The sequence below is a fragment of the Ovis canadensis genome, chromosome 5 (genome assembly GCF_042477335.2).
Source record: "Ovis canadensis isolate MfBH-ARS-UI-01 breed Bighorn chromosome 5, ARS-UI_OviCan_v2, whole genome shotgun sequence".
In the NCBI taxonomy this organism is placed as follows: Eukaryota; Metazoa; Chordata; class Mammalia; order Artiodactyla; family Bovidae; genus Ovis; species Ovis canadensis.
Window position 1 is genome coordinate 45,002,468 of NC_091249.1, and position 8,317 is coordinate 45,010,784.

General features: G+C 35.4%; 1 non-coding gene across 1 annotated transcript; it reads right to left on the bottom strand.

The window, feature by feature from the left end:
- Positions 1 to 7,132: 7,132 nt before the first annotated feature.
- TRNAC-ACA (transfer RNA cysteine (anticodon ACA)) lies at positions 7,133 to 7,204 on the bottom strand. The gene has a single exon. It is a non-coding gene; the product is annotated as a tRNA-Cys (tRNA).
- Positions 7,205 to 8,317: the final 1,113 nt, after the last annotated feature.

An 8,317-nucleotide genomic window follows, 5' to 3' on the forward strand; every position in this document is an offset into this window, starting at 1 on the left:
ATTCAGTCTTAATTTCTATCATTTGATTATTGTCACAGAGTACATAAAATTGTCATTGAGTTATCTGAAGCATTGTCTTTTGGATTGATTTTTGGACTCAGATATGCTGCTGTAAAGTCTCTCCTTAACTTTTCTCCTACTAGGATTTGTGCAGAGTGGCTCTAAAATGAGTATCATCCATCAGGAATCTAGTCACAAATATTTAATTAAGATAGTTTGAGGAATATGAATATCATTTCATATGATTAAATTCTTTAAAAAGAATTTTAATTGGAGAATAATTGCTTTACAATGTTGTGTTTGTTTCAGCCATACATCTACATGAATCAACCATAGGTATACATATATCCCCTCCGTCTTGAACTTCCCTGCTAACTCCCACCCCATCCCATCCTCTAGGTTGTCACAGAGCACCAATTTGAGCTCCCCATGTTATATAACAACTTCCCATTAGTTATCTGCTTTACATATGCTAATATATATATGTTTCATTGCTACTCTCTCAGTTGGTCTCACTTTCTCCTTCCCCTGCTATGTTCATGTCTGTTCTCTATATCTGCCCTGCAAATAGGTTCATCAGTACCATTTTTCTAGAATCCATATAGATGCATTAATATACGGTATTTGTTTTTCTATTTCTGACTTACTTCATTCTGTATGACAGACTCTAGGTTATTCCACTTCACTAGAACTGACTCAAATTCATTCCTATTTATGGACGAATAATATTTCATTGTATATATGTACCACAACTTCTTTTTTTTCAATTGGCAAAAGTTCTTTATATTTGAAGTTTTGAAATGATGACTAAATAAGAATACATAGGCACACATGGAATAACCATAAATGTAACAGCTGCAAATAGAGATGGATGCAGGTATGTTGTATTAAACACCATGATTTGGTGACATGATTTTCCAAAATGGTGAACAACTGTGATATAATTTCAAATGAAACATAGTATAATCGTTCCTCAGTTTACATTCAAGGAAATTGCAGTCTTTGAAAATTTAGTAGTTATTAAAATGTGTAGGAAACTGTGTCTATAAGTAAATTGGGGTTGGGTTCTAAATTTAGATAATTATAAACAGGAATTTTCCATCTACAGAAAAGTCCAGTGAGACACTGGAAAAACTTGCAGGATGCAAGATAAGTCTTTGTTATTGACGACTGTCCTATCTAGCATGCCTGGCTCCAGTTTCCCATTGTGATCATTGAAAACACCCAAAAATGGCCCCAGGGGCAGTGCCAGTCCCACTGAGAGCTACTGGTCTAAAGCTGTTCCTTACCACTTGTGCCCACGTGGGGTCCTGTCCAAGCTGTAGTGCACTTTGCTTCCTGACTTAGCTTGACATCATGCTGCACCACGTGTGGGTCTCTTCCTGCTCTGGGACTGTTCTTCTTGAAGCACTTTCCAGATTTCTGGCTGATAACTTCTAGGGATGCTGAAATCCGCTCAGGTGGTTTCTAATTCTCCTGATTCGTCAGCCCCTTTCTTGAGATAGATTTTATAGATTCTTAAAAGGTTATTACGTATAAAAGGAAGTGAATTGTTGGGCAGGTTTCACTCCTTTTCAGCGCCTTTCTGATTACAGAACTGGTTGCTGTTGTTCTTGCTGGTGATTTATTGCCTCATTGGCTGTTTTCTTTCTGTTGTTATCTATATTTCATGGCCACGTCCTGCCATTTGTCTGTTGCTCGGTATCCCTGCCACCACTTCTGATCGTGATCATTATCACTGTTGCGGTTCTCTTTCACTCTCACTCCTCTTAACTTTATTAAAGTGTCTTTATGATATGTTACCACTCCATTGGACTATTTCTTTCCTTCCAGTTCATCAATATCATGGTCCTCTGCTGTGCTTTTAAAATTGCTGTAAACTCAGGGATGACTTCTTTAATATGTTTTTTTTTTTAACTCCTTTTTTGTTGTGTCTATACCACAATGAGAAATATCTAAAAGATGTGATCTAGAAAGCCCTAGTTTCTTTGTCACAGAAACCTTTAGTATGCAATGTAATGTATCAATTACATTAATGTAATGTATCAATTACATTAATGTAATGTAATGTATGTCATGTTTACCACATGGGCACAGTAAGATTTTGTCTTTCATTTGGTATGACAGACAATAGTCAATACATGTTCTTGAGATGAATGAAATGATCAAAGTTATATTCTAATGACTTAAATTGTATTCATTCTGCAGGGGGTTTGTGTGTGTGTGTGTGTGTGTGTGTGTGTTTTAAGAGAAATTGTATGTGAATTCTATTTCAATATGTGGAATATTAAGAAACTTATTCAAGGTTTTAAATATGCCATCGTCATCATCTTTACTAACTAGAGGAAATTTCCATGATGGTTGACACATCAGAAACCTGTTAAAGAAAACAGGGTCAGATTTTGAGTAGAAGATCAAACTCTGCTTCAGGGTCATGCGTGACCTGGTACCACAGCTTCTTTATCTATTCATCTGTCAGCAGTTTTTTAGGTTGCTTCCATGTTCTGGCGATGTAAATAGTGCTGCAATGAACATTGGGGTACATGTTTGTTTTTCAGTTATGGTTTTCTCAGGGTATTTCAATTCTTATAACATTTAAAACTCTTAACAGTTGCAATTAAGTAGCCTGGGTGCCTTTCCGGTTCCTGTTTATCAGTAAAGATTATATTTTGGCCCATTCCCTAACTTTATGTGAGCATTTGGTAATCTCTGCGAGTTGGTCAATATAATAAAAAAAAAGTTCAACCACATGCTACTTTAAGAAAAAATTATATTATTTTAACTAAAAGTTATTATAATGGAATTGCTATATAAATCTAGTAAAGATGATGCCTAGATTGAGTTGGCCTATGTGATAGTCTCAACAACTTCTAACTTCTCTTCTTCAGTAGCATGTTTTTTTTTCCTGTCTGGATGGAAAATTACATTTTCTTTCTCCCTTACCTTTAAGTTTTTGTAACTTCACCAAGACATTTAAAAATATAAATAAATAGTGAGCATCTCTGTCTTGTTCTTGATCTTATAAGAAAAGTTGTCAATTTTTCTCTTAAACAGAAAGATAGCAGTAGGTTTCCTCTTATCACTTTTATTAGATTCCTTCTATATCTAGTTTGTGAAGGGATTTTTATCAAAAGGGATGTTGTATTTTGTCAAAGGCTTTTTCTGCATCTATTGAGAAGATCTTGTGATTTTGACCTTATATTCTCTGAATATGATGTGTTGATTTGTTTATGTTACCAGCTTTGCATTCCATACACACACACATACACACATTTATCTGTCTATCTATCTATCTCCCTATTGTCATTTAATATAGACTTTTAAGTATGTTCTTGACTTTGGTTTGCTAATATTCTTTTTAAAATTTCTGCATCTGTATTCATCAATGATATTAGTATAGTTTTATTTTCCTTTAGTATATTTCTCTGGCTTTTGTATCAGAGTAATTCTGGCTTCGTAGAACTGGTTTTGAAGTGTTTGCCCCTTTTCAATTTTTTAGAAACATCAAAAGATTGAAATTAATTCTTTGGTAGATTTTGTCAGTAAACTCTGTAATCCTAGAGTATTCTGTATTGGGAGTTTTTTGATTACGTCTTTACTCATTATTGGTCTGTTCAAATTTTTCATTTCTTCCTGATTCTGTCATAGAAGTTTATTCCTTCCAGATTTATCTAATTTGCTGCAAATTAATTTTTCATGTTCAAACAATTAAATTGTCTACTTAATTGTTTAATTGTTCATCCACTGGATCACTGAAAAAGCAAGAGAGTTCCAGAAAAATGTCTATTTCTGCTTTATTGACTATTCCAAAGCCTTTGACTGTCTAGATCACAACAAACTGTGGAAAATTCTTAAAGAGATGGAAATACCAGACCACTTTATCTGCCTCCTGAGAAATCTGTATGCAGCTTAAGAAGCAACAGTAATAACTGGACATGGAACAACAGACTGGTTCCACATCAGGAAAGGAGTATGTCAAGGCTTTAACTTATATGCAGAGCATATCATGTGAAATGCTAGGCTGCATAAAGCACAAGTTGGAGTCAAGATTGCCAGGAGGAATATCAGTAACCTCAGATATGCAGATGACACCACCCTTATGGCAGAAAGTGAAGAAAAACTAGAGAGCCTCTTGATGAAAGTGAAAGAGAAGAGTGAAAAATTTGGCTTAAATCTCAACATTTAGAAAACTAAGATTATGACATCCAGTCTCATCACTTCATGGCAAATAGATGGGGAAATAATGGAAACAGTGACAGACTTTATTTTTGGAGGCTTCAAAATCACAGCAGATGGTGACTGCAGCCATGAAATTAAAAGATGCTTGCTCCTTGGAAGAAAAGCTATGACCAACCTAGACAGCTTATTAAAAAGCAGAGATATTACTTTGCCAGTAAAGGTCCACCTAGTCCAAGATATGGTTTTTCCAATAGTCATGTACGGATGTGGGATTTGGACTATAAAGAAAGCTGAGCACCGAAGAATTGATGCTTTTGAACTGTGGTGTTGGAGAAGACTCTTGTGAGTTCCTTGGACTACAAGGAGATTCAACCAGTCCATCCTAAAGGAAATCAGTGCTGAATATTTATTGGAAAGACTGATGCTGAAGCTGAAGCTCCAGTACGTTGGCTACGTGATGTGATGAACTGACTCATTGGAAAAGACCATGTTGCTGGAAAAGATTGAAGGAAGGAGGAGAAGGGGATGACAGATGATGAGATGGTTGGATGGCATCACCGACTTGATGGACGAGTTTGAGTAAGCTCCGGGAGTTGGTGACGGACAGGGAAGCCTGGCGTGCTGCAGTCCATGGAAGTGCAAAAAGTCAGACATGACTGAGTGACTGAACTGAACTGAGATCTTTCTAATTTCTTAATATGTTACTTTGTTCTCAGAACTGCTTTTGCTGCTTCTCATAAGTTTTGGTATGTTTATATTTTTTGTTTGTTTGTTTCAAGATATTTTTGGTTTCCCTTTTATTTCTCCTTTGACTCATTGGTCTTTCAGAATCACAGTGTTTAGTTTCTACACATTTATAGATTTTCTATCATTCTTTTGTTTGTTGATGTCTATTTTCATACCATTGTGGTCAGAAAAATTAGTTGGTATGATTTCAGTCTTCTTAAGTTTGCTAAGATTTCTAGGCTATGTTCTTTATTTTTTCCATATGACTGATTCATTTTTAATCATTGTTTTTTGACAGCATTGTTATTTTATATTTTGGATAAGATCTTTTTTCATTGTGATAATAGAATCTTCTATTAGCTTTGTGTCTTGTATATTTAATTTCCTCTATAAATTTGGGAAATTCTCAGCTATTATTTCTCTAAATAAACTCTTTGTTCCTTGTTCTCTCTCCTCTCCTTCTGTTAGAGGGTTTTTTTGTTGTTTTTCAATATTTGCCTTTCTGATTGAATCTGATAACTCTTATAGGGTTTCTGTCTAACTTCTCTTCTTTTAACTGAAATTATTTCTATAGGCCTCTTTCCCAAGTCATTTAATCTTTCTTTCATCTAGTCTGAGCTGTTACCTATGTTCTCTATTGCTTTCTTCATCTCATTCATTGAATTCTTCAGCTCCAGAATTTGGTTCTTTTTAAATTTCAATCTCTTTGGTAAGAAATTCCTTCTGTTTATTAATTTTATTCCTGAGTTTATTGAATTACCTTCTGAATTTTCTTGTAGCTTATTAAATTTCTTCTTAACCACTATTTGAATTCTTTACCAATTAGAACACAATTTTCTATGTGTTTGAGTTTGGTTGCTAGAGAAATACCATTTTCTTTTTGTGATACCTGATTTATCTTTTCATAGTGTTTGATATACACATGTGCTTTTACATTTGAATAGAAGACACTTTCTTTAGCTATGAATTTATGTTTTCTTTGTTTCTTACAATTCAGCAAGCTGATGATTAGTAACCTTACTTTTACATTTTAGAAGGTGGCACTATATCTCAAGTGTGTGGTTTCTCCTCCTGGAGCTGGATCTCCTGGATTCACTCTGATATTGTGGGAACTAGCAATAGAGTGGCAGGAGATGTTGTCTCAGCACCTGCAACTTTGGAGGTTGACCACATCCTAGCAGGGAGATCCTGTAGTAGGGGGCATTCTAAGGAGTCTGTAGGTGGATTGACTACTGAAATCCCAAAGCACACAACAGGAATGCATTCCTTCAATGCCCTTTAATACTTTTGTCTCCCTCCGTCCTTTGCTTCTTTCTCCCCCCAGTCACCGAGATGCCTTCTTAGAAATCTGGGTGTTACTTGAGAAAAATGTGTAACTCTAGCTGCAGCCTGCACCAAGGCAGATGGATGGTCACTCACCACTTTTGCTTTCCACCAGCTTTGCTGAAGAGGTAACCTTTGATGTTGCCTAAAGCCCAGTGCCCTGCAGTGTTGCCCTGGCAGGGAGGCCAACTTAGAAAATTTCTCCATCTCCTCTACTCAAAACTCATCTCTGTTCCACTTAGATGGTGTGGCGGATTCCTCTGTCAGGCAGGCTGAACCGCCACAAATCCTCTATCCACCATGCCCCAGTACCCTCTTTGCAGATCATGGAGAGTCGGAAGTTTGGCAGGCTCACCAACTCCCTTGGCTCTGCCGCCTGACCAAGGTCCTATCTCTTTTTAATTCACAATTGGATGCTATAATGCTAATGTCACTCCCTTTTTCATTCTTTATATTAGCACTTTGTGTCTTTTATTTCTTGATCGGTTAAGGGTTAATGGTATTTCTCATATTTTTAAAGAACTAGCTTTTGGTTTCAGCGGTTTTTATTTCCTATTATTTCTGTTTTAAATTTCACTAAATCTGCTCTTATTATTCTTTCTGCTTATTTGGGATTTATTTCTTTTACTTCCATATTCTGCTTCTTCTGGTAGAAGTTAGGGCCATTAACTTGAGACCTTTATTTTTTTTTCACATATATGTTTAATGCTATAAATATTCCTCTAAGCACTGCTTTAGCTGAATCTTATTGATTTTGATTGTTATAGGAAAGTGAAAGTGAAGTCGCTCATTCGTGTCTGACTCTTTGCAACCCCATGGACTATAGCCTACCAGGCTCCTCGGTCCATGGAATTTTCCAGGCAAGAGTACTGGAGTGGGTTGCCATTTCCTTCTCCAGCGGATCTTCCCCACCCAGGAATCGAACCAGGGTCTCCTGCATTGTAGGCAGACGCTTTACCATCTGAGCCACCAGGGAAGTTCTTTTGATTGTTATATTTTCACTTTATTCTCTTCAAAACATTTTCTAACATCTTTTGGGAACCTTTCTTTGACCCATGAGTTAATCAGTGTGTTGTTTAGTTTTCTAAGTATTTTAGAATTTTTCAGATATCATTCTGCTATTGATGTATTTTTTATTGATGTTGGCATACATTTATGAAGAGTATTTTCATGGCCCCAAATATGGTCTATTTTGATAAATATTTCTTGTGAACGTGAAAGAAAGTATATTCTGCTTTCATTGGGTGCAATGTTCATTAAATGTCAGCTAAATTGACTTGTTTGATAGTGTTCTTTGATTCTTATATATCCTTACTTTTAAGTCAACTTGCTCTATCAGTTGTCAGTACTGAAGAGTCTAAGGATAACAGTGGACTTGTTTAATTCTTTTACTTTTTTATGTTTTGGCCTTATGAAGCTCAGTTATTTGTGGAAACATATTTTGTATGATGTGTCTTTTTAGAACCCTTTACTTTAAAACTGTATTATTTTTAGGGGGACAAATCTTATTAACATACTTATTACATATATATATTTTTTGTAGTATAAGTTTTTTATTTGAATAACTTATTTTTTAATATAAATTTATTTATTTGTAGGCTAATTACTTTACAATATTGTATTGGTTTTGCCATACATCAATATGAATCCGTCATGGGTGTACACGTGCTCCCCATCTTCCAGTGCAACAGCTCCAAGCATCCTGTATCATGCATTGAACCTAGACTGGCGATTTGTTTCACATTTATTATACATGTTTCAATGCCATTCTCCCAAATCATCCCACCCTATCCCTCTCCCACAGAGTCCAAAAGACTGTTCTATACATCTGTGTCTCTTTTGCTGTCTTGCATACAGGGTTATTGTTACCATCTTTCTAAATTCCATATATATGCGTTTTTCTCAAATATTTTTAAATGTCATTTTTATATTGTTGGGCATAAACTTATGATCTTGCTTTTTATTTTCTGTTATTTCTTATCCACACTTTATTTTTTCCTCTTTTATAATTTTTATCTTACGTCTTTTTCTGTTCTATGTTTCCACCCATGGCCAATTTACCTTTAATTATCATGTCTCTATAGACTTG